The sequence below is a fragment of the Ornithodoros turicata genome, chromosome 2 (assembly GCF_037126465.1).
Source record: "Ornithodoros turicata isolate Travis chromosome 2, ASM3712646v1, whole genome shotgun sequence".
NCBI classification, from domain to species: Eukaryota; Metazoa; Arthropoda; class Arachnida; order Ixodida; family Argasidae; genus Ornithodoros; species Ornithodoros turicata.
This window is the reverse complement of record NC_088202.1, coordinates 95,501,454-95,525,563: the sequence shown is the minus strand read 5'-3', so window position 1 is coordinate 95,525,563 and position 24,110 is coordinate 95,501,454. Positions and strand designations below refer to the sequence as shown.

Genomic DNA, 24,110 nt, shown 5'->3' with positions numbered 1-24,110 from the left:
CCCAGGTTTACCTCTGTGAACTTGGGCGGCTCTCCGAACACGTCTGACCTTTGGCGGTCGGCGGTGTGCTGGTCGTCCTGCACAGCGCCTATATGCAGGCCATCTTAACGAATATCACTTATAAGATTGGTTTCCTGAACCCGCAAGAATATGTAGACAGACCAAATAATATGTTGGTTGAACGATGCACCAGTCGTCTCGAAACAATATTGTGCTTGCTTTTACATGGTGTCTGTATAATTCCACAGTTCGTTATAAGTTACAGAATCATATATTTGACTCTATATGATGTACAGGGTGGGTGCAGATAAAGTAGCCCCACATTTTCGCACATAGCGCGTTCCCTGCATGCCGTACGAACTTCCTGCGGCGCACGACGGTTCATTTATGCGGTGCAAATCGAGAAACACAATCGTGGTAACCAAACTCTGCGTAATAAAATCGTTAGCAACGCGAACTTCGCTCCGTGTATTTCCCATGGGACATGGCAGTGTCGCACAGTTGCATCGCCCTACCGCTGGGGGTGCCACTCACGCAGAAACAAAACGAGATCTACGCTCTACGCGAGAAGGTATAGCTACGCCTAGCCGTAGCTATACGCAATTGTGCAGTGACCGCCATATTGACTTCTGCGTAGGAAAATCGGGATGCACTGAGAGCAACGTTTGCATGGAAAACTTTTTGTTACATGGAGTTTGGTTACTACGATTTTTTTGTTCGTTTTCGTCAGATAAATGCGTCATCCCGCGCCACCGGAAGTTCATGCGGTAAGCAGGGAACGCCATACGTGCATAAATGTGGGGCAACTTTATCTGCACCAACCCTGTATATAAGAGTTGGATTATGATTTGAACTTTTATGCAGTGGCGTTCCACTTATGATCTTCAAATGCAAACTCTCATTGTTGAGGCACCGTGCTACCATCGGCACAAATGTGAAACCTTCCTTATCAAGATCCCATTAAGGACGGATACCTCTACCACCTAGCGTGGCTTCTTGCAGCATTCCGTGGAAGCATGAACTTCGGGCAATGCGAATATAGCGTGACGATAGGGGCGATATCGTCCATCGTGGGCTGAAGTATTCCTGGCAACAAGCTCGCGCTCGCGATATTTATATTGCGTAGGCTAACGATTGAGACCACTAGATGTTGTACAGGAATATTTGTTTGTAGATATGTATATGTATCTCTGAGTGCTTCAGATTGCACAAAATCATTATCGTAGCTAATGAGTCACAGGCGGATTGCGAAGTCATTGAAAATAAGACGTCAGACCGTCTTTTTCAGGGGACAACAATACTGTTGTGACAACATACCTCATCGCAACTTTTCATATATGGTGTGTTTGACCTAACGTGATAAAAAATTCTAACTGGCGATGTACTCCTTGGAGGATTGCGTAACATTCGGCAATTACCTTCTGGAAACTTTTGCCACGAAGGCTTTGGACAATTTTTTTAATTGCGGGAAAATTATATTTTTTTTCAATTCAACTTTGAAAATTGTCAAGAGAACCTCACTTTTTTTTACAGAAATATGAAGACGTCCACGGATAACCACAGACCCAACAAAAACTATGCGCAGTATCGCAACAGAAATAGTCAAAAAAAATTGTTAAATTTCCGCTTTAGCTCCGCCTGCTCGATTGTCGCAAAGAAGAGCGAACGGGACATGCGGGGAGAGGAGGAAGTGTTCCCACCTCTTGTTTTACCTTTCTTTCCCCGGCTTTGACCTTGATGCTGGTGACAACCGTCTTATCACAAAGACAACAAAACAACAGTCTTATCACAATGAAGCAAAAGGCGGGGTCACTTCCTCCTCTAGACGCACATTTGGCGCGGGCTTCTTTGCGTAAATCAAGCAGGCGGGGCTAAAGCGTAATTTTTACAAATATTTTCGGCTATTTCTGTTGTAATACTGTGCATAGTCTTTGTTGGGTCTGCGGTTATTCGTGGAGGACTTCATATTTCTGTTGAAAAACAAGAAAAGTGTGGTTCACTTTGCAATTTTCAAAGTTCAATTGACAAAAATAAATTTCCCTCAATTCAAAATTGTCCAAAGCCTTCCTAAATGGCGGCAAAAGTTCCTAGAAGACAATTACCGACAGTCCCACAATGCTCCGGCGAGTACGTGGCCAGTTAGAATTTTTTATCACTTCAGGTGAAACTACTTGTATACTACTTGGGTGTTGTGAAACTCCTGCGTCATTATAGCTGATGAAACATGACGGGAAGACCTCCAATATGGGGACTTGCAGCTTCCTTGTCCTTTAAATTTGAGCTCTTTTCCGTTAATTTAACACTAGGCAAATTTTAGTAGCTTACCAATTTCAGCTCATTATATTCTCCATTATACAATTGAACGTAACGATCGGACTGTTCTGCTTTGGTTTAAATTTTATTGGCGTTTGTTTTTCCACCTTTTTAAGATCAATTAGAAAACCCAGACCCCTACTTATGAGTTTAGAAATTCTACAGGCATCCCTGACACAGATGCCATAGACCATAGGAACAGGAGGCAAGTAAGCTGTTGTCTACGATCAGATGGCAACATGTCCTTGAGTTTCAGGAGCACCTTACAACACAGGTACGGACGACGAAACGGGAGAAATGCACGAGGACAGACTCAAGGTACCTGTCCTGTCACTGGAGAAGCTATAACAAAACAGTTCAGTATACTACAGTTTCAGTACAAGAGAAAGAAAGAAAACAAAAACGCAGAATGTCTCTTTAGGTGTATTGACATCATCCGAAGGCTCACAAAAGCGATGGCTGAATTGTATCGAAATGCTCTTAGATTTTCAATAGCAGATACTGCCCGTGTTTGCTTGCCCTAGAAAGAAGAATTGAAAACACATTCGACAGGACAGCGCGATGTATGTGCGAGCGCGATCACACTTGATGTTTCTTTTTGTTTGTTGTTTCAGCTGTCGTTGTTTCGCGAAGGACATTAAGTGCTCTAACACAGCGTTTGCCGATTCATTCAAACCACTTCGGTTTGCAGCGCGATTTTTGGCACTGTCAAACACGCAAGGGGGGGGGGGGGCGACGGCGGACAACGCAGAGGGGACGCGATTAAACACACAGGACAGGCTCGTTATGCAGTGACAACAGCAGGGTGCTGACACTGGCACTAACACTGATACTGACACCGGTCACAAATACATTTCGCGGCGAACAAACTTATATAGCATTGCTCATCAGACCGTCTTTAACATATACGGTGCGCAGAGGACGTCTATAAATTCAATACAAAAGTCAACGGCGGCCCAGGTTTGTCATTTTTAGACAAATATAGGGCTTTCCAAAGCTATTATTCACACTAGATCTGCCAACGCTATTCACTACGGACGTCAAGAGAAAATTCTCAGGGACTTAGAGCATCAGGCAGGAGTAGTGAAACTTCGCGAAAAATGAAAAGTGCTAAAAACATGACTTCCACTTGAATAAAATAACATATAACATATGACTGAAGAACATTTAGTGGACTGGTTGGTGGAATGGCATATCGAGGCGACAGACGTGCATTTCATTTTGACAGATGCAACAGTGAAGGTTGCAAATTAGGGCGATTGGTGCAACCACAAACAAGTTTGTCAATGTCATCCGGCATGTGTGTGGATCATCCTGGGGCCCATCCATTGCGCTGACATCCGCCAGGGTCCACTCTTCGTCGGTCCTCGGCACCTAAAGATACAGTCTACCAGTGTTGCACGAGCTCAGTGTTTCTGGTGACAGGGCATTACTCGGTGCTCAAGCTAGAAGCCTTCGCCTTTGCTTAGGTGTGCCTAAGACATCAGAGACCTTCTCCGTTTTGGCAGAGGCGCGAAAACCTCCAGCCCACATTCTGCGCGACGAAGAAACTCTTGGTACTTGCACCCGATTCGTCAGCCGACATACCCATCATTACCTACGAGATATCTGTGTGACTTCCATGTCGTCCGCATGCTGTCGTGTTCTGCTTCGTCTAAAGAGCTACGACCCTCACAGTGCCACCTCTACTGCGTACGGGCCACCGACGTGAATGCTGAATCAGCCCATCGTACATGAGTCTGTCCCTGGCATTGCTAACAAAAACAGCGTACCACCTATCGCTGCATGTCAACTTACCCTGGACCACATTCATGCCCTCCATAGCCATAGAACGGAGGTCTACACTGACGGGTCAGTGCGGCAGGGCTCGTCGACGACGGCGTACTTTGTCCCTAGCGACGACTTCGAGCATGCGTCTCTGCTTCCCTATGAAACGTCATCTGTAAAAGCTGAGCTGTTTGCTATTTTTGCTGCCTTGAAGCATATGTCTGCTTCTCCGCCTAGTGCCTGGACGGTACTTACTGACAGCAAAGCGGCCCTAGCTATCTTACTGAGTCAGCGACGTGCATTCCCTGATCCCCGTAATGTACAATAAGATCCTGTCCTCCTGCCACACTGTGTGGTTTCAATGGGTTCCGAGCCATGTCGGCATCCCCGGCAATACTCGCGCTGACGCCGCGCCGAAACGTGCCCACGCGTTAGAGCCGGTTGGTGGAATACACATCTCGACATCCGCCTGCCAACTGAAACGATGCCGCTTCCTTACTGTCACCACAAAGCTATTTCCCAAAGACACTGCCAGGGCCAACCCATTCCTGATGTCCATTGACCCAACGATGGAATACACTATCTGCAGTCGTGTCATACATCGGCTGCGCCTCAACGTCGCCCGCACTCCGTCACTGCTGTTCAAAATGGACCAGCAAGCCACACCCTTATGTTCTACCTGCAACGTTGAGACACACATTCGTAACCTTCTTCTCGACTGCCGCCGTTCCAAGTCCTTCCGCGACACGCTCAAGTCTCGCCTGGCCGGCCTCGGATACTTCATTTCTCTCGCAACACTACTTGGCACACGGAGCAGGCCTGCGTGATACCGGTCTCCTCAGCAGGCTGTGACATCGTGTGTGGGACGGCGGAAGACCTCTGACCCCACATCGCCTTACTCTTAACTACCCCAGGAATACGCACTAGGGAATTATTTAACAAGGAATAGCAAGCCGTCCTTTCTGGGTGACTCTTCCTGTCAAAATAATTAAATCCCCCCCCCCCCCCCCGAAGTTGCGACTTCGTTGCTGCATTGTCTTTGCATCTTCGTGTCGCCCGGATATGCAACATATAACATAACCTACAAAACAAACCCATTCGTCACCTAGCGAGGCGTGCCAACAACTTACAACTTATAGTTCTTCATGCAAAATCGGAGAACGCATGCGAACGAGACTACCTAATCATAGAATCAGCCTGCTTTGATTTCAGCAATCCACTGAGGCTCACTGATGGCACCAGTGGCTCCAGCCTACTACCTACGTGACATTGTCGTCAATTGGCTGTTGGATATTCCCTTTCTCACCACATAATTCCTACTCGGCTTATCTGGAGTGTTTTCCACCTCCAGATTACTACTAGATATCTCCAGCAGCTCGGTCTACGCTAATGAGCAAAATGAGTGTGCGCGTACGCTGTGTTAGATGCCTAATGAATTCTGCCCTGCTCACCGTTTATGGCATGTCATTTACGTAGTTGGTTTCCCGAACGCATTTCAGGTTTTAGTACAGTGATTGCCAAATTGAAATTCTGCGGCATTACCAGGACGTCTCCCTGCTACGTGGCGGGGCAGCATTAATAACGAAGCCACTTACGACGGAAGCACGCAGTTGTAAAGTGTAGTAATATCGATAATGTGTGCCGTGGAACCTTCGTATCGTTTTCCACCTATTTGATAACTGTTTCGTACTGTGAGATATCCCATCCTATTTTTTCTATGTGTGTGTGTGTGTGTGTATAATACTACCTCCTTATGGATCAAACGACCGCTGTAAGGCCTTCTCAACAGCTCTTCTTCCTAATTTCATCGACTTCTACCCGTTATATGAATATAAATATTTCCATTAATTATATTGTGCCGAACTGTAAAATAAATTCCGTATTTCTTTCGTGTAACTTGTTCAAGGTGGCCTTTAAATAAGAGGTACGTATCGCGCGCCCATGTTTCTTAAAAGAGAACAATCATGAAGGGTAACAATTAATCACATTGTCCTCTTAATGATTTTTCTATCAAGGAAACTTGATTTATGACCCAGGTCTTAGGAAGGCAAACCAATGTCACGCTCAAATGCCCGAACATCAGAATATGCGGAGTAGAGTTTGGATTCCTTCATCAACTTCACATAATGTTCCACGTGCAATGGGGTAGGGTATCGCACCACCGCGGTGAAACACCCCATCCATCGTCATCATTTATAGTAGTTGTTGTTGTTGTGCCCACACCTCACTCGGTTCCCTGTTATTATCTTCATGTTAATTATCAAGTTGTCCCAATGAGAACATCTGTTCCTTTCGGTCACCTGATAACGTAGCCGTTTTCAAAACAAGAATCCGTTCGGTAGATCTCTGCAAAAAATTCGTCAAGGAATACCATTTCTTTCTTTATTTTGTTAATTGCGCATCTTCGGAGACCTGTCTTTCCTTCACCCCAATGTGAGAGGGTGAAAGAGCACTCTGTCGACTCTTGCGTCCTAGAAAAAGATTAAAAGGAAACAAAAAATTTATCAAAATACGTAGGCCACACCGGCAGCACAACAGGATAAAAACAAGACTAAAAATACAGTAAGTGTTAACGTTTCGGGACCTATCCAGGCCTCATCATCAGAATGCGGTTCATCCGTCACGTGTCAGCTATTTAAACAAGGGGGCGTACCTATCGGGAAGCGGACCCCCCGGACGTTTGTTGACGTAGGCCACACCGGCAGCACAACTACAGAAAATGCAACCCAAGATAAGGGCAGTTCCGATAGCCTCACCCGATACATGTGTTTTTTGTTTTGTTTAGGCAAGTTAAAGCTCATCTTCGAGGCATGAGGCGGCACTGTGCTCCTTCACCCTCTCACATTGGGGGGAGGGGGGTGAAGGAAAGACGCGTCTCCGAAGATGCGCAATGAACAAAATAAAGAAAAAATGGTGTTCCTTCACAAATTTGTTGCTGACGATCTACCGAAAGGATTTTTGTTCTGAAAAAGGCTATGATATCAGGTGACCGAAAGGAACCGATGTTCTCATTGGGACAACTTCGTAGCTCTTCTAATTAAAAAGCTAATGAACGGTCTTTAGTTAATTAGTCATTCGACGGTTGAGCAACAGATGACCAAGAACGTCCGCCGGCCCAGAGATGATAGTAGTGAAAACAGAATGTCTATAGCCCTTATAGTTTTTTTTTAAATGAAAAATCTGTATAAAGAGAAGGCACCCTGTATACGTATTCATGAGGATCAAAAGAACAAAAAGGGATGCTGCAGAGAGAGAGGGAGAGAAGCATTCTGCAATATTTTGTGTAACCGTACAGATTGGAAGACGCCTTCTGATTTCCTAGGAATTTTAATGCTATGCTTGGGGGCTTTTCTCGGCTATGGCTTGCGTGGTCCACATGAGTCAGCAGCTAAAGTCTTCTCATGTGCTGTGGACGACGAGGTTGATGTGGTGTTGGGTTGCAAGTGATATTTTTCGGGGGAAGGGATGCTCGGAACCAAAAAGTAGGTAAGACACCGTTCGTTCCTTTTCACTCGTAGCACTGAATATGGAATTGAAATTGGAATTGGAAATGAAAGAAAAATATGGAGATGTTAGTCGCGACCCATTCAGGACTGGCTACTCCAAAACGCGTTTGTGGGTGGAACAACAGAGCCAGAAAAAACAGAAAAGCAAACACACAAATAGTAAAGAGGTAGAGTGGGTCAAGCAGAAGAATGGCGAAAGGGGAAAAGGAAAGGGGGGAGACGTCAGGCACCGAGAAACACTCACTGCTTCATAATGTCAAAGACCGCGCGAACACTGTCACAGAAGTTGTCACAGAGTGTCGAGCAGGTTCGAAGCGGTAAGGAAGTCGACAAGATCGCGCAATGCCTTCACCTGGTGATGGGTAGGCCAGCAGCTGAGAACCCTTCCTACGGAGAAAGGGCGATTGCCGAAGCGGGCTAGTGCCGCCGCAAGGGAACGACGAGGCGAGATGTATCGAGGGCACGCCTCAATAACATGTTCTGTGTCCTCCAATACCCCACACTCAGAGCAATTCGGTGAGGAAACCTTCCCAAGTTTAAAGAGGAGGCGGCCGGTATATGGCACATTGAGACGGAGCCGGTAAATGATGGAGGTAACGGCCCGGGGGAGCGCTGGAGGCATTAGAAACCGCAGGTCCCGATGCACTTTGTGCAGTAGTGAGGAAGATGGGACAGATCGACGCCAGTGTTCCCTGCTCAGACGCTTCACTACTGCGCTTATCGTGCTCTTTGCATACCCTCTTGTGAAGTAGACGGGGTGCGTCCGAACGCCACACACTAGATGGGCTCACCTGGCAGCTGCGTCCGCAGCCTCATTTCTGGGAACACCGGAATGGCCAGGGACCCACTGCAACTGGATGTCGTGTCCCCGTGATACAGCAGAGGAGTACACTTCAAGGATGCCAGGCACCATTGCATGGAGACAGAGTAGAGAACGACTTGTAGGGCGGCTTTGTAGTCGGTGTAGATGGACGAGTGGGCTGGGGATGACGAGGACGCAAGACAAGCGCCATACAAATCGCGTGCAGTTCCGCCGCCGCCGCCAACGTGTGGTCTCGCAGTCTTGCACGTCCTTCAGCCGACAACTGCGGGATCACATATAGGCAAAAGCAGAGCCGGAACCAGTCGTTGATGCGTCGATTGAAAACTTGAATCCGGTGAACTGAATATGCTTCGTCAAGAAAGCCGAAATTTCGTATCCCGAAATCCCGAAATTTGGCCTCGCGATATCAAACATCACGATATCAAATAATTTTAACACTAACAAGCCATGTCCGATGTTCGCGGAGGATACAACCCAGTTATTCGTGTGCCACACGTTCTAGAACACAAATACTGGAAAACAGACCTATAGGCACGAAGACCAATGGGATAGAAACGGTAGTTACCGAAAAAGAAAGAAAAAATACAACGTTAGCTGATTGGTCAATCAAGTGAAGAGCTTTGACAACAACATTTCTGTACGGGCTAAATATTTCCCAGTTCTGAGTGGGATCTTCGAAGTGTTTTTAAGCAGTCAAACTTCACGAAATGAATCAAGCTGTAGAGAGTTCTCATTTTTCGCAATTCAATTAGAACCTAACAACGGATGGGAAAGCAAGGTACGTCACGGCTCGACTGAGGTTAAAACCGCACACAGACAGATCATTATTCTCTTGCCGAGTGGCCTTCGCATATTTTGGGCTCCTCTGGATATGAGAAATGGCTCCCCCGTTAAATAAAATTAAAAATAACGGCGTCTGAAACGAACGTTGTATCTTTGATGTTTTTCCCCGTTTATGTCCTCTCTATACTTCCTTCTTCCGCGCACTTGACACAAATGTCATTTGGTTCAGTTGGACACATATGCACATAAGATTTAAGAAAAATGGACGGCAATAAATCACATAGCGTTTCTTGCCCAAATCCACACAGAATATCAGCAGATATCAAAAACGAAAACACGCAGTTATAGCCGTAATCGATATAGCAGTGAAGTTAACGTGGCAGCATTGCATAAGGCGCATTTCTCATTCCCTCGAGCTGTCTCGATTACTTTGGTAAATTTTCAAATTTCGTTTAACCGGCAGGCTACAAGACGTTTGTCTCATGCGTGTGTTCCTCTGTGTGACATATCCTGCGCACCTGACACAATTAAACGGGGAGGAAACGCGCTCGTCGCTGCGCCCACCTCACAGCACGTATTGGTATCAACTCTACGAGCAGATAGCAGTAGCATTAGTTCAGGAAAGATGGCAGGCGGAATGCCAGAACGCGTGGATATGCTGGAGATATCGGATGTTGCTGCTATATGCATTTCCTGAAATCATCACTGAAACATTACTATCACTCCTTAATAAAGTAACTTTTTTTATCTAAATGACTCCTTACACTTCGCGTTGAAGTGTGAGTGTGAGCATTTGTCGTCGAAATATTTTGAAATACGCTTCAAATATGATCCAACTGCGCAGTTATCAGTCTGTAATACGTATGGCGACATATGCCGCACGTGCCCCAGGGTCCTGTAACAGTAACAACGAGAAACGAACTTACAGTGGTTCGCTGTTTAACTAATGCATGACAATGAAACTATTTTATTTCGAGAAAATGCATCAATAACACCTAATATAATCCTTCGCTGTGACGTCATCGTGCACATGCTGTAGCATGTTGCTTTCTGCTTTGTAGCACATTTAAGCTTCAGAAATATTATTGACACATCCATACAAAGACTGCTGCCACCTTTCTGATAGAAGAAACCAGTACCGGGGGGGGGGGGCACAAATGCTAGACAGGCACATTTCCAATTGGCCATGGGTGTAACCGCCGTTTCCCTGCAGTCCTTTAGAGTTTGGATGCCAACCGTTTGACGTTCCCGGGTATTGATCGGCACAAATTGCCTTCGACGATTCCTCTACTATCAGGGACACTTTACAGTAGAGACGCATGCGCAGAAGCAGGGTGACCAAATCGGCAAAACGTCTTCCCTAACGACATTCCGGGGAGGAGGGCAGCAATAGGAGGGGGTGACCAGCGCCCTGAGTGATAAGGCGGTACACACTAGGGGGCGATTTACCTAAATGGAAGAGGAAGGAAGAAGTGATACCGGGGGGGACTGAATTGGAAAAGGCGGCGGTTGAGTTTTAATGAAGGCGACAGGGGATCAACTCTAATAGACTTACGTTGCCGATGAAGGGAGTTTCCCTCCGTGCGTTTTAGGAAGAGCTCGGATGGATTAATGGGGAGCCGTTGCAGAGTCGTCGTATTGTCTGTCGCAACACCTGCAGCAGGCGTAGATTCGATATTTCATATCGGGTTGCAATAAGGACTGGAATATGTGTGTGCATGTTAATTGAGCGGGAAAGGGGATCCTCTTTGTACGCGGTAGGTGTACACTGTTATTTCACAAGAGAGAAAAGCAAGGGGAGAGCAGCAACCTAAGGGAATATTCCTTAACTCTACGTAATTTTAGCAGTTTCATATGAACGGAATCACGAAAAATAAGACTAACGAAGAGTCGTTAAGAGAAGAATATTATAGCAACAATGATTTCTGAATTGAATATTTGACAGCTATTCAGGTGCTCAAGCTGTTTACAAAATTTAGGTTCTTCATCTATACATTCATTGATGGTAAACTTGTGCATGCAAAATTCGGCTCAAAATACGAGGAGCAGCAAGAAGTTACTCATGCCCACATGAATAACGGTCATGTTAAGAGCTTTCAATTTGCTAAGTTAATGGGGCACTAAAGTGCAAAAATTTCTCCTCGCATGACTGATAGATGCAGTTGCCTTGACAGTAATAGCACCGTGGTAATACCAAAGGAACATGATTAATCCGTTGCGTTGTTCGTGATTTAGGCGTTAAGGAAACTGCGTAGTTTCCCAAAGGGGTTCGTAAAGTGGTTAACACTTTTTGACAGATGCCTTACGCTTTAAGAACATGCCGACAGGTGTGCAAAGCAAGCAACCAATAAGTATTTGAGTTTATGGTCATTCGCGGTAAGTCCTCCCCATCATATGGCGAACGTTAGTCTTGTCCTACATGCCGTCGTGGATAAAGAGCCAATTATTTTGCATTGGGGATGAGGTAAGTGGTGGAGAACCTGACTGGAAGGAGATTAATGGGGGGCTCATATGAACACATACACAGAGGAATCTGTATAGCCATAAAATGCATCGTTTCAATCATCGATCCCCGTTGGTACAACAAATAAAGAATACTTTTGTGACGCTGTCCTTATTTTTAATGTTCCAATGAGTACTGAGGTTGATGCACTTGTAAGGCAGCTCAGTGCCTCCGATAAGTCGCGAAATATTTTCTTTGACGTGAAGGAAATTTTCGCGAAACTGCGCCGTTCTGGGACGACACAGAAAATGGGTAAGCCCGCGAATACGTTTTCCCGTGGCGTTCAGTCAGGCCTTTTACAAAGCACCACTTCGTGCATCTCCAAACGATTGCTTACAAAAGCATCGGGTAGCATCCTTGTCATCATGAACCAGCTTGTCTGCGCCCTCTCTCTATTGTCGCTTACAAAAGTTTGCTAATTTTCAAACTTTCGCTGATTCTATTTGTTACAGAGAAGTAAAGGCAATATCAGGGATGACGTTATAGGTGAAGTGGCACTATCTGTTTACTGTGGATAAGATCTGCTAGTAAGTACATTTTGAGCGATGGCCAGCACAGATAATGCCAGCTTTGTTTGGGATTCGTTTAGTAGATGAGGCAAGTGTAGTGTTTTCAATAGTATAGTGCGTCAAGGCTCAACGAACGACGAAGCCCGTCAAAAAAAAAAGAAAGGTCGAGATTTATACCGTTATGACACTCCTAATTGCTCCATTCATCGAAACAGTGAACGTTCGGCCTAAACCTGTTGCTGCAACACGCATGTCATTGATATATTGTTGACCAGATGTAACGCAGCAAGACAAAGCTCTGCACAGTTCTACCGCAACACAAAATGCAGCTAATTCAACCTGAGATCACACCATACCGCAGCTGGATTTGTAGCATCCTGTCGAAACTTGTGCCACAGGGGATCTAGTCTCGATTAGAGTCACTAAATAAGCTACGCTTCAGAGTATCGACACTGAGCCGCCATGTTGTTTCGGATGACCACCAGCGCCATCCATTTAGCCATTTAGCGCTCTTCGAAGTGTTTTCTTCTTCCACTGCTTAACTTCACCTTCATCTATTTCTACTGCCAAAATAGAGGTGGGGCTGGAGGTCGTCCGAAACAACATGGCGGCTCAGTGTCGATACTCTGAAGCGTAGCTTATTTAGTGACTCTAGTCTCGATGAAACTAATGCGTGCATTACTTGCACGTCACGAGCTCTTGGGTGGAGTCCACGCGACACGCTCCGCCCATTTCTAGGGACATTTTTCCCTAACGAAGTCATTTCCAAGTACATTCTTTGCAGTGGCATGCTCTGTTGTAAGATAATGTAACGAGGTGGCGCTACGTACAAGATGTAATAAATGTGGGAGCAAAACTCAAGCGAAATCGTAATGCGGCAGTAGAAACGTTCATGAGAAAGCCGTTCATGAGGATATTTTATTTCCAACTTTACAGTTTCAGCAAAACATTGCAGAGAGTCCTTTAAGTAGACATGCATGGTGAAGATTTCCAAAGCGATACAGTGGCGCCACACCCTACGCTTTGACTTTTACGACATTACACCGAGGAGTTGTCCCTAGATTTTCCCTAGCCGGTAGACACAAGCTAACATCGCGTTAGGCCGTACGTCATTTTGACGTAGGCAATGACGTACGGCATCACTTTTAACGCAGAAAACACTAAGGCACCGTAGGGGGTGCATTACTTTGATTAAGGACGGCGGTATGATCGACATTGCATACATGCTTTGGGTTATGGTGTTTTATCATGTCCGGCAACTGTTTTCGCGATACAACGGTGGCGTACACTGCATTTGTTTGGGATAATGATGACCGGTGTATGTTGTTGTTGGTTCGTACTTCACCACATAGCACCGCTCGTCCGATGTACTTCACCACACAGCATCTCCATTGAGCCGTTTCTCCAATGTAACGTCGTGCAAGCGAAGGGATGGTCTCAGTAGTTTACACAGAATTTCTTTCTTCGTGTGGGGGGCGGGGGGTACTTTTACACGCTTTTGACGAAGTATTGTGCAATGTCACAAAATTATAGGGGGGTCTCTTCGAGATTTTTGGGGGTATTAGGGAGTGGGGAGGTGGGTGTGGGACGGATGTCCTCCCATTCGAAGAACTTGACAAACATTCATTCTCAAGGGAATATATAAAAAGACGTCGGCAATGCGAGCTATGCATGGTCACTGTCGATGGCCCGAGCTCGCGAGGATGCGGCTGCATCATATGTTCCATGCACGCGACGATGCCCGCACATAGCGAATACTTATTGTGTATTTGTCAAACGAGGAGATTAGAGGAATGTCTTAAAAAATTTTGGTGAAAACTGCGACGGTGTTCACAAGACAAGAACTAGCTATCGCTCTAACGGCCATTATACACTTGCACAAATTTTGTTCGCGCCACTCGGTTTGTTGAAAATTGCAGCGAAATTTCATGCGCGAGCGCCACCATACTGTCAGCAACTTCGTAATGCAATGCGCTCATGTTCACATATTTTCTTCTCTTTAGCTCTTACAAGTCCGAGCAAAATGTCTCGTCGCAATTAAGTTGCATATTGCTACACTCTTACACATTCCCACAAATCTTTCCTTCGCATTGTGCTCTTCCGTTTCCGGCAACGGAATGCAAGGGCGGTCTCGTGAGGCGGTAGCCCAGTGCAACAATGCAACTGCGTGCTTAATTGCTTTAGCATTGGTTGCGTGCGCGTGAGGTATCTTCACGCCTTCTTCGCTCGGCGACCAATGATAGCTTGCAAACGAAGTAATGCACGCATTGCTTCATCGAGAATAGCTCCCCAGGAGAAGCGATGTCAGTAAATCATTTTTCTCATCGCTAACTAGGCAGTGGATGCAGGTGCAAACATATCAGGATTTGTGAGCAGAATCGACGCCGCGCCTACATGTAGGGTCGCATCCAGAAACCCATATAGAAGAGACAGATACCACTGTGTTCCACATCGGCAGACAATCTACTTGGTTATTTTATTTTATTTTTGTCCAAGAAATACATCGATATTAAATGAACGAATTTTTTAGATCAGCGCTCCCTCCGCAGGTGCGGAGACTCTATCGACAACGTGATCGGCATGACGTCAATCCCTACCATAGGACGAGTGAGAGAGCCTTGCTGAGAGGAGAAAGGCGCCGACCAGACGCCTGCACCGCCGCGGCATTCCTTTTTTCAAGGCCGCGCTGTGATTTGTGCTGTAGGAAATGATGTTTTCGCCTTTTTCCAGAGAGGAAATTCCAGCGTACTCTCAACATCCGGCGTCTGCTCTTGTCATGTATTCCATCATGTCATGTATCAGTCGAACTGCGCCACTATTTCGCGTGCGAGTTGACACCGTGGTCAGCGTTCAACGAGGAATAAAATGACACCATAGTTTCGAAATCGACTGGAACAGATGCGACCGTCACTTAATGCTTAATGCACTTGTGCCCACGCTGCACCTGAGCTTAAGCTTAAATACTGCATGAATAAACTGTCAGTTTAGAGAAACTGTGGGCGCCACGATCCGTCTGTGCACTAGAAATGTACCAGGTTTTGAAAGTGCGTATGACGTGGGCGAAATTAAACTCTGAGTTTGCTCGCTGTTGCCGCCGGCACTATACGAGCAGGAGGCCGTGTGTTGTCATGCGCAAGAAAATTACCAATTTATTTAGGTTTCAGTTGAGAACGAAGAGGTTACGCGGTTGATTTCCCTGGTGGCCACGTAAAGCTCAAGCAAGGTTCGTTGACGATCCCAAAGAGAGAGGGAGGGAATGTTTTCCAGTCGTCAGTTCGTACCACTCAGTTAGTCGTTATTTGTATCGTTAGGTAATTTACATGCTCACTGAATCCGAGTGTCTGAATACGTTATAAGGAAAACCAAATTTGAGAGTTGAAAGTTGAACAAGGCAATCCGGCAGGTGTGACGAAGCCGAAGGATTTATACCTTCAGTTTAAGAAGGACGAAGACAACAACACAGCCACACGAACTCAAAATTTCCACCCAAAACTTTAAAATTATGCTGGACATTTTTGCTGCAAATTCTGCGTTCGTGTGGTTATGTTGGCGTATTCGTCCACCTCAAACTCAAGGTATGAATCCTCAGCGCAAATTTGAGTTGTATAGCACGAAGTGCTCTCGGGCAGATAGCCGCTTCGGCGCGGACACAGATTTCCCATATTTTTTCCTTCCTAGACACATCTCTGTATCCATCCGAAGTTAAAGCGTCTGGGGAATGATTTTCACCAACTGAACTTTTGAACTGCAATTTCAGCGTCAAATTTAGGGGGAGGAGTGTTGTTGTATGTCAACATGTCGTACGTTTCTCTTGTTTAGCTCAGAAGCTGCGACGTCCTGCTTGGTGATATTTGGCATTTTGTATCTAGAGATAACTCACTGGGGGGAAAGGGGGGGGGGAGTACATTCTTAGAAAGAAACTTCATCGCGTAGCACGCTCATAGCCAACCATCATTTGGAATGATATCGTTATCTGCCCTGGGGGCTTGATCGCTTCATCGTCGTTACGGTCGTTACAAGCTAACGAGTGGCGGGAAATTCAAAAAGGCAGGCGGGAAATTTAAAAAAGTGGGCACGTGATAAAACACGTGCACAGCGCTCTTCGCGCGATACGTGAAGGCCTTGGTACACGTCACGCGCAATGTGTCACGTGCCCACCTTTTTAAATTTCCCGCCCCTCGTTACATTGTAACGACCGTAACGACGACGAAGCGATTAAGCCCCCAGGGCAGATAACGATATCATTCCAAATGATGGTTGGCTATGAGCGTGCTACGCGATGAAGTTTCTTTCTAAGAATGTACTCCCCCCCCCCCCCCCCAGTGAGTTATGTCTAGATACAAAATGCCAAATTTGCCAACAAATGCCAAGATTTGTTGAGAACGGGAGGCGTTCGATATCATTCGAGATGATGGTTGGCATGATGAAGCATGCTGTGTGGTGAAGTTCGCTTTTTAAGAGTGTAGTCCTGCAATGTCTGAGTCGACAGCTGCAGACTGTTCCTTTAACATCTCTGTACCTGCCTGCTCTTTCTTACTTACGTTTTAGTGCCTCTTATCTTGGCTGATAATGATCAATAATGATAAATAAATTATCGTGTAATGAGAGGAGTCTGAGACAGAAAATGTCGGAGGCATCGACACCGCCCGGAATTGACAAACACTGCAGTAGGAGCTAGGAAGGAGAGGGACGAATATGAAACAAAACTGCCGCGATGTACCGCCTCCAGGCAAAAAAAATTAAAAAGAAAGAAAGCGTCCAGAACACATTGATGGTCCAATCTGGGAAGTGCAATGTTTTCCCTGATGTCAACTGTCATAGCAAAGTCCACAGTTGTTTGGACGTGTTCGACAGCTGTGACTGCAACGCTAGTCTCCTCGACAGTCTCCTGTTCTCTTCAGTAAGGAAACCTTTTCCTTCCATTGAGGAGGAACCGTCTCTATACGGAGGCTCCAAGTCATTTTCTCCTGCTGTATTACTTTACGGGGCCTTTGTGAAACGTCCCTCGCATAGGGATGATATAAAGATGGTAATGTAACGGTATGTCTGATCAATTCTCTCTTTTTGTTTCCAACAGGACTTTTATGGTAGACTCATTTGTAAGTCCACCTTCGGTGCAGGAAGGGCAAACATGTCTGTGAAGTTTTTGTTGACAGGAGTCCATTGGTTTCATAGTAAAGCTATTGAATTTTTTGCTTTCGTCTAATCTCATTAGTGATATTGTAAGCGATGAATGAAAAGAAAAGCCACCTTTATTAATTTCGCAACTGACGCCTGTTGGTTGATAACGATATCATACGCTCAAAAAGAAATCACCGTTCACTAAAATTTATAATCTAAGCATGTGTATTGGGCTAAATAGACCATCTTGTCCCGGCTAATACCTTCGACATCCGACTTTGTCGATGTGTGCCGGTTTCTCGTGCAAACCTTTCCTATACCTGGGGCTCCGGGTGCTTGGACGTGCCCGAAAAAAATCCCAAACACGTACGTCGGTAAAATTTAAAGAAATTCAGATATACCCGAAAACACCGTGTTTTGGGGGAGTTCCACTAACCAAGACCTCAGCAAGAAGAACCATGCCGTAGTGACGGTATGGTTTTAATGCGGCTGAACTCCTTCCCTTTTTAGAGTTACCTCGATATTAGAATGATAGAATAGGGTACGATAATTATTGACTCTACTCCACACGAAGGACCCTCCTCGGTAGCTCAGTCGGTAACGTGTTGGCTTGCTGAGCTCAAGATCGCGGACTCGATCCCGGCCGAGGGCGGTAGCAATGTGGTGGAGGTAAACATTGCTTCCAGAACCGTGTGTCGGAGATTTCTGGCGCACGTCAAAAGAACCCCAGGTGGTCAAAATTATCCGCAGTCCTATCCTACGGCACGTGCAACATGTCGTCATACTGCGCAAACAAACCTTACCTGTAACATCACGGTACCATTACCATTATTCCACACGAAGGCTTTTTGAAGTCATTTGCAATTTCCCTTGTCAGTTAGGAAAACCTTCAGCGCCTATATGGTTTCCCATACCTTTTTTCCCCTGAGAATCATGCGTTGCCGCATTCTCCTCCTCAAAGTGTGCATACAAATCAAAGCGAGCACAGACAACACACAAATTGTCTTCTTGAAAGGGCAGCTCGTTGTTGAACGCAGACTGTAAGATGGGACGCAAGCGAAAACTTCCGGGCGACCCTGTCAACAAATATCCGGATCTCGAGATGTTCATGCCGCCAGATGATCGTGGTACAAATCTGTGTGGTACAAATGTCGTGGATTCGTCCATGATAGGCAAGCCTGAGCGATGGGCAAGAACAGGTAAACAACACAACACGAAGGCTCAAGGTTTGAGCCTTCGTGTTGTATTGCTTACGTGTTCTTGCCCATCGCTCAGGCTTGCCTATCATGAAGTGTATCCACCAGCTAGCCTGCATCTACGTCATTCTATCGTGGATTCGTGGTACGTCGTCTCCAAAGTACGTCGCCGCATAACAGTACCAAAAAGAATGAGAAGCTGCCTTGCAAGAACACTTGTTCACGCTTTCTCAGAATTTCGCATATTAAAGGAGCAATGAGGTGACATTTATTATGGCTCGAAACCCTGTGTCATCTGTCGAGCGGTCCATCAGGAGTCACCACGCAAAATATTTTCGCTGTACGATGTATTGTCACTGTGCAATGAAATTTACGTGAACACTGGGGGAAAGTAGCCGGCGGCCGGCCGGCACAGTGCTCGCTTGACGTCGAAAAATCCCTGTGCCTTTCTTCTTTGTTTGTTTCTCCTCAGATCACGCGCTGCTCTTCCCCGCTTTAGCTGCGCTGGTATATGTCACAAGTCACATGTCAGGGGGACAGGCTACGTCACCACGTTCCCTCGTTCTTCAATACGCTCCTCCGAAGAGCGGAGGATTTTTGAAAGGTGTGCGGAATAGAGGCCGCGCGCGTGTCGTTCTTTCGCATGAGTTAAGTTTATTCGTTGCAGAGCACACTGCAGCAAAAAAAGAAAAAAGAAAAGAAATTTGGTGTCACATCAATGTTCCGTAACTGAGTTGTGAAAGATAAACGACTGAAACTTCCCAATTCTCGTAAAGTAATATCTCCGAGGATCACCAAATATCAAATTTCAAATATGGCAGAAACTCCGACAACCCGGAACCATACTTATGGGTAGATAAATAACTTTATTACACACGCAAGGTGTGGGAAAAGTGCTACGTCGCTTGGCTTGGCCACGACGCCCTTTCACCTTATCTTTACCTCTAATCTCCGTTTGGAGAGTATTTATTATTAGCAGATAAAACGTACAGCACCATCTCACGCTATCGGCAATGTTACGTGAGTGTAAACGCGCACCATGGAGAGACGTCACCAGAAACGCGATTTGACGTTATCTCATCTTTTCACAACGATACATTTTGTTCTTTGCGTCTTTTGTTTTAACATGCTCAGGAGCAGTGAACCACGTGTCATGAGATATCAGCCTGTTACCGTGGCCAACATAGGCACGAAATGGTTTACATAAAGCGAAGTGGTGTTCACAGCTATTTATAGTGCCTAGTGGTGGTCGATCATACAGTGAGCCACGTCCTCTATCAGGGCACGAAATTTGTTGCGTTAACCAGCGGCAGAAATCTCATTTTTTTATTTGCCAGCGCGATTGTTCGTAATTTCCCAGGTTAACTCCGGCACAACACGGCATTCAGCAATAGTACAATAGTGCAGGAAACACCGTAAGCGATCAATCAGGCAACTCCCGACGCTTATCGTACTGGCATTCGTGTTCTTCATTGTTGTTCAGGCTAGACAGAATGTGTCCCCAGTGGCGCAATTGGTTAGCGCACGGTACTTATATGGCAGTGCCTGTGAGCGATGCCGGGGTTGTGAGTTCGAGCCTCACCTGGGGAACGTTTCTTTTGTCACTTTAGTTTTGCTTCGAGGAATGACCACTTATCTTTTCGCTTCGAAATGTCTGACAATCAACTGCACGAATGTGTCCTGCTACACGCACTATAGCAAACGAGCCGTGTTTCAAGCGGCAGGTAAAGTTAGTGTAAGGTATGTTAGCGTGCTGCAAAACAGTTTCAGTAAGCGCGTTTGCGCAGCACGTTTTTGTGCTCTTACATCCTCCTCTCATTTTGTCGTAGCCTTCTCGCTTACGCGTAATCATTTCATTTATTATTTCATTTATTTCTTACATGACATGTACAATGTGGGGTGTCTGAAGCAAAAAGCAGGTTGCACGCCCCTCAATGGCAGTGGGCACTCAAGAAAAGACAATACTAACACAATTTACATACGTGTACAAACAAAAGGATATGAATCTTTTACACCGACATATGAACGAATATACCGTAACAAGTACAACATGGAACGGTAACAGGTAACGGTAACGGAATGGTGACCTATAATAGTAATACCATGCAAATATATTACTACAAAAATCACATGGACCTAGAAGATATACTGGCAGATTTGTTTAGCAGTGGTGCTGCGGAGTACCGGAAACACATTTAGTATAACTGAACTACGATACGATAATCGCTGGTCACCGTAGTTTGTTCTGGAGAACGGGACCTTCGAAGTTCTTGCATGTCGCACACCAGCAGTGGATGCAGGTGTGGATGCAGGTGGATTAACCGAATAGAGTCATGATTTCCTCTTATGGCGTTACGATATATTACTAAAAGTCGGTAGTCGTACAGCTTAAAAATGTATACAACGCCATAGTGGGCAAAAGGAGCGTCAACTTTTTCTTCTGCAATAAATCTACAGGGTGTCTTTTTTTAGGCGATACAGATATTTCATTAAAAAAAAACTAAGGGCTATAGACATGCTGTTTTCACTTCTGTCATCTCTGGGCAGGCGGACGTTCTTGGCCATCTGTTGCTGGACCGTCGAATGACTAATTACCTAAAAATCATTAATTAACTTCTTAATTATAATAGCTACGAAGTTGTCCCAATGAGAACATCAGTTCCTTTCGATGACCTGACATCGTAGCCGTTTTCAGAACAAAAATCCTTTCGGTGATCGTCCGCAAAAAATTCGTGAAGGAACACCATTTTTTCTCTATTTTGTTTATTGCGCATCTTCGGAGCCGCGTCTTTCCTTCACCCCTAATGCCGCCACAGTGCCGCCTCATGCGTCGAAGATGAGCTTTAACTTGCGGAAACAAAACAAAAACACATGTATCGGGTGACGCTATCGAAACTGCCCTTGTCTTGTGTTGCATTTTCTGTTAATCTTTTTCCAGGTCTCAAGAGGCGACAGTGTGCTCTTTCATCCTCTCACATTGGGGGCAAATGAAAGACCGGTCTCCGAACATGCGCAATGAACAAAATAAGGAAAAAAATGGTGTTCCTTCACGAATTTTTTGCGGACGATCTACCGAATGGATTTTTGTTCTGAAAACGGCTACGATACAGGTCACCGAAAGGAACAGATGTTCTCATTGGGACAACTTCGTAGCTTTTATAATTAAAAAGTTAATGAACGATTTTTAGGTAATTAGTCATTTGACGGTCGAGCAACATATGGACAAGAACGTCCGCCGGCCCAGAGATGATAGAAGTGAAAACAGCATGTCTATAGCCCTTATAGTTTTTTTAATGAAAAATCTGTATCGTCTAAAAAAAGACACCCTGTATAGCATGTAAGTTACCCAAGGTAGTGGTGTTCCAAGCCAAGCTGCAGTAGTTCAGGTAAGATTCAACAAGATAAATCATAATTTTAATATGAGAGGGTAAAAGGTAACGGTTTCTGTTAATGGTTCCCACAGCTTTAGATATTTTACTTTTCACATGTGCGACGTGGTCATCACAGACCATACCACACTGAAAGTTGACACCAAGTAACGTGGCTGCTTACGAATTCAATAACATTGACACCAATTTTTAGGGACCATTTTGAAGGCACTCTTTTGTTTTTTGGTGTGAAAACCGTAGCCTCAGTTTTCTTAACATTTATCGTAAGATAATTAATTTGAGTCCACTCATATAGACTGTCCAGGTCTTCATTTGCCATAGTCAGTAGAGAGTCCGGACTAGTGCCAGGAAACAAAAGCGTCGTGTCGTCAGCGTATATCACTAATTTGACATCCCTATACACGCTTGTGCTCGATACACGTTACCGTAGTAATCTTAAAGTTGATTTTGTTTTGCATATGTTGAAGCTGTTGCTGCCGAGAAAGTGTTTTCGCAGTCACCAAGAAATACGCAAATTGGGTTCGAAAGTAATATAAAATTAGTACTTCCCAGCGAACTGAGCATATGGCATGAAGCAACTATCTCACTGACAAGAAACAACATTTGGAATAAATGTTCGGTATTTTTGCTTTGAGTACCATGACAACAATGCGAGACGTTCCGTTCACACTATAACATGGCCGAGAAGCTGTCGTACTGAGAATCTCCGAGACTCCCGTAACGCCCCATTCATCCCAAGCGGGGGACAGCAAAGCCACCGTGGTGAAGCAACAGCTTCTGTTGTGAGCGCATTTGTTCTAGCTGGTTGCTGTTTGTCCTACCTCTGTTTTCGTTCACTCCGAAACTTGCTCCACTATTTGCCAACTCGCCATCTGCTTGTTGCAGCATTACTAAGGTTGGCCGACAACGATGCTCGGAGACCGTTCCTTCCGTTAAATTGCCTTGGAAACGAATGACGATCTTGAAAAAACTGAAATATGGCGGTCACCGGAAAAGCTGGACGTTGACGGGAATCCAGCCACGCACCTCTTGATGGCCACTCATGTGCGCTAACCAGTCTTGTGACGACTGTCACACCATGAGCTTATGATAAGAAACGAAAATGTGTGAAAACAACATTCTCATAGATAGCGTGGACACTGCAGCACTCGTTTAGCTATCGATTTATAACGCTCGTGGTAGGTAATCATCATAGAAAGACAGCACCCCAGCGAACCGGTGTCGCTCGACGAGAGTCGCCTATATTTCGAACAGAGACTTCTCTTTTTCTGGATACAGTCCTGGTAATCGGGGTGACATCTAAATGGTTAGATGTGTCGTGTTAAAGGGTGCACGGGCATTAGGCCGATACCATGCGTGGGTGGGAAAAATCCAACTGGGCTTTTACGACTGAGGTGAACAACCTACGTTCTTAAGGCGCTTTCTTGGGGTGAATGAATGCACATTTCCAACATAGCCGCAGTATAGTAATCGTCACTAATGCTTTGTGAGAAACTTTCTGAAACATTGGCACTGACTGCACGATTGACGTATTGTTTAGTTTGGAATCACACCTCAAAATGAAACGTGTGAGGTACGCATATATCGTCGGTTCTGTCGCAAAATAGGCACAATACTACTAGCAAAGCACACAGAGCGGGTATAAATACTATACCCGTTACTTTAACAAACCAATTTGTGGTTATGCGACTGCTACGTCCGTCACCTCCTAGATTATGCAACACCATTTCGCAACTGTGTGCAACGGTGTTCACAGACCGCACAGAAACACAATCGCACGCAGTAACGACGCACAGGACAAGCTGGCTGCCCCCGTTATGCCTTGCCAAATCCATCATATTCACCGAGACCCCCTTCGAGCACGGACCGTAGCAAACAACTAGAGTCTGGGACAGAAATTGGGCCATATAGCACAACAGAACCTTAGTCATTTGGGAGTCGAACGCGTTTCGCGGTGGGCCGGCGTATTGTGCAGTTGGCAGCTCGTCACATGGTGTGTATTGTCTCCGTATCGCGGCGCTGGTTGTGGCCTCGTTGCGCTTGAAACGCTCAACAGCTCTTCCGAACGCGTCCAATGGGTCAGGTTCCCGTTAGCGCTTTTATCGCTGCCGCAGCCACTTCCATTTCCGGCCCAGCCTCTATCGCGGTTCCTATCCGCCGAGGTGACGGAAAGTGGGCCGGTCCAGATAGTTCGCCGGAG

General features: G+C 45.6%; 1 protein-coding gene and 1 non-coding gene across 2 annotated transcripts in view; both read left to right on the top strand.

Annotated features, from left to right (window-relative positions):
* Positions 1–24,110, top strand: part of LOC135385814 (uncharacterized) — a 261,202-nt gene that overhangs the window by 125,655 nt on the left and 111,437 nt on the right. The gene's annotated exons all lie outside the window — the stretch shown is intronic.
* Positions 20,020–20,111, top strand: Trnai-uau (transfer RNA isoleucine (anticodon UAU)). Its single transcript is given in 2 exon segments — positions 20,020–20,057; positions 20,076–20,111. It is a non-coding gene; the product is annotated as a tRNA-Ile (tRNA).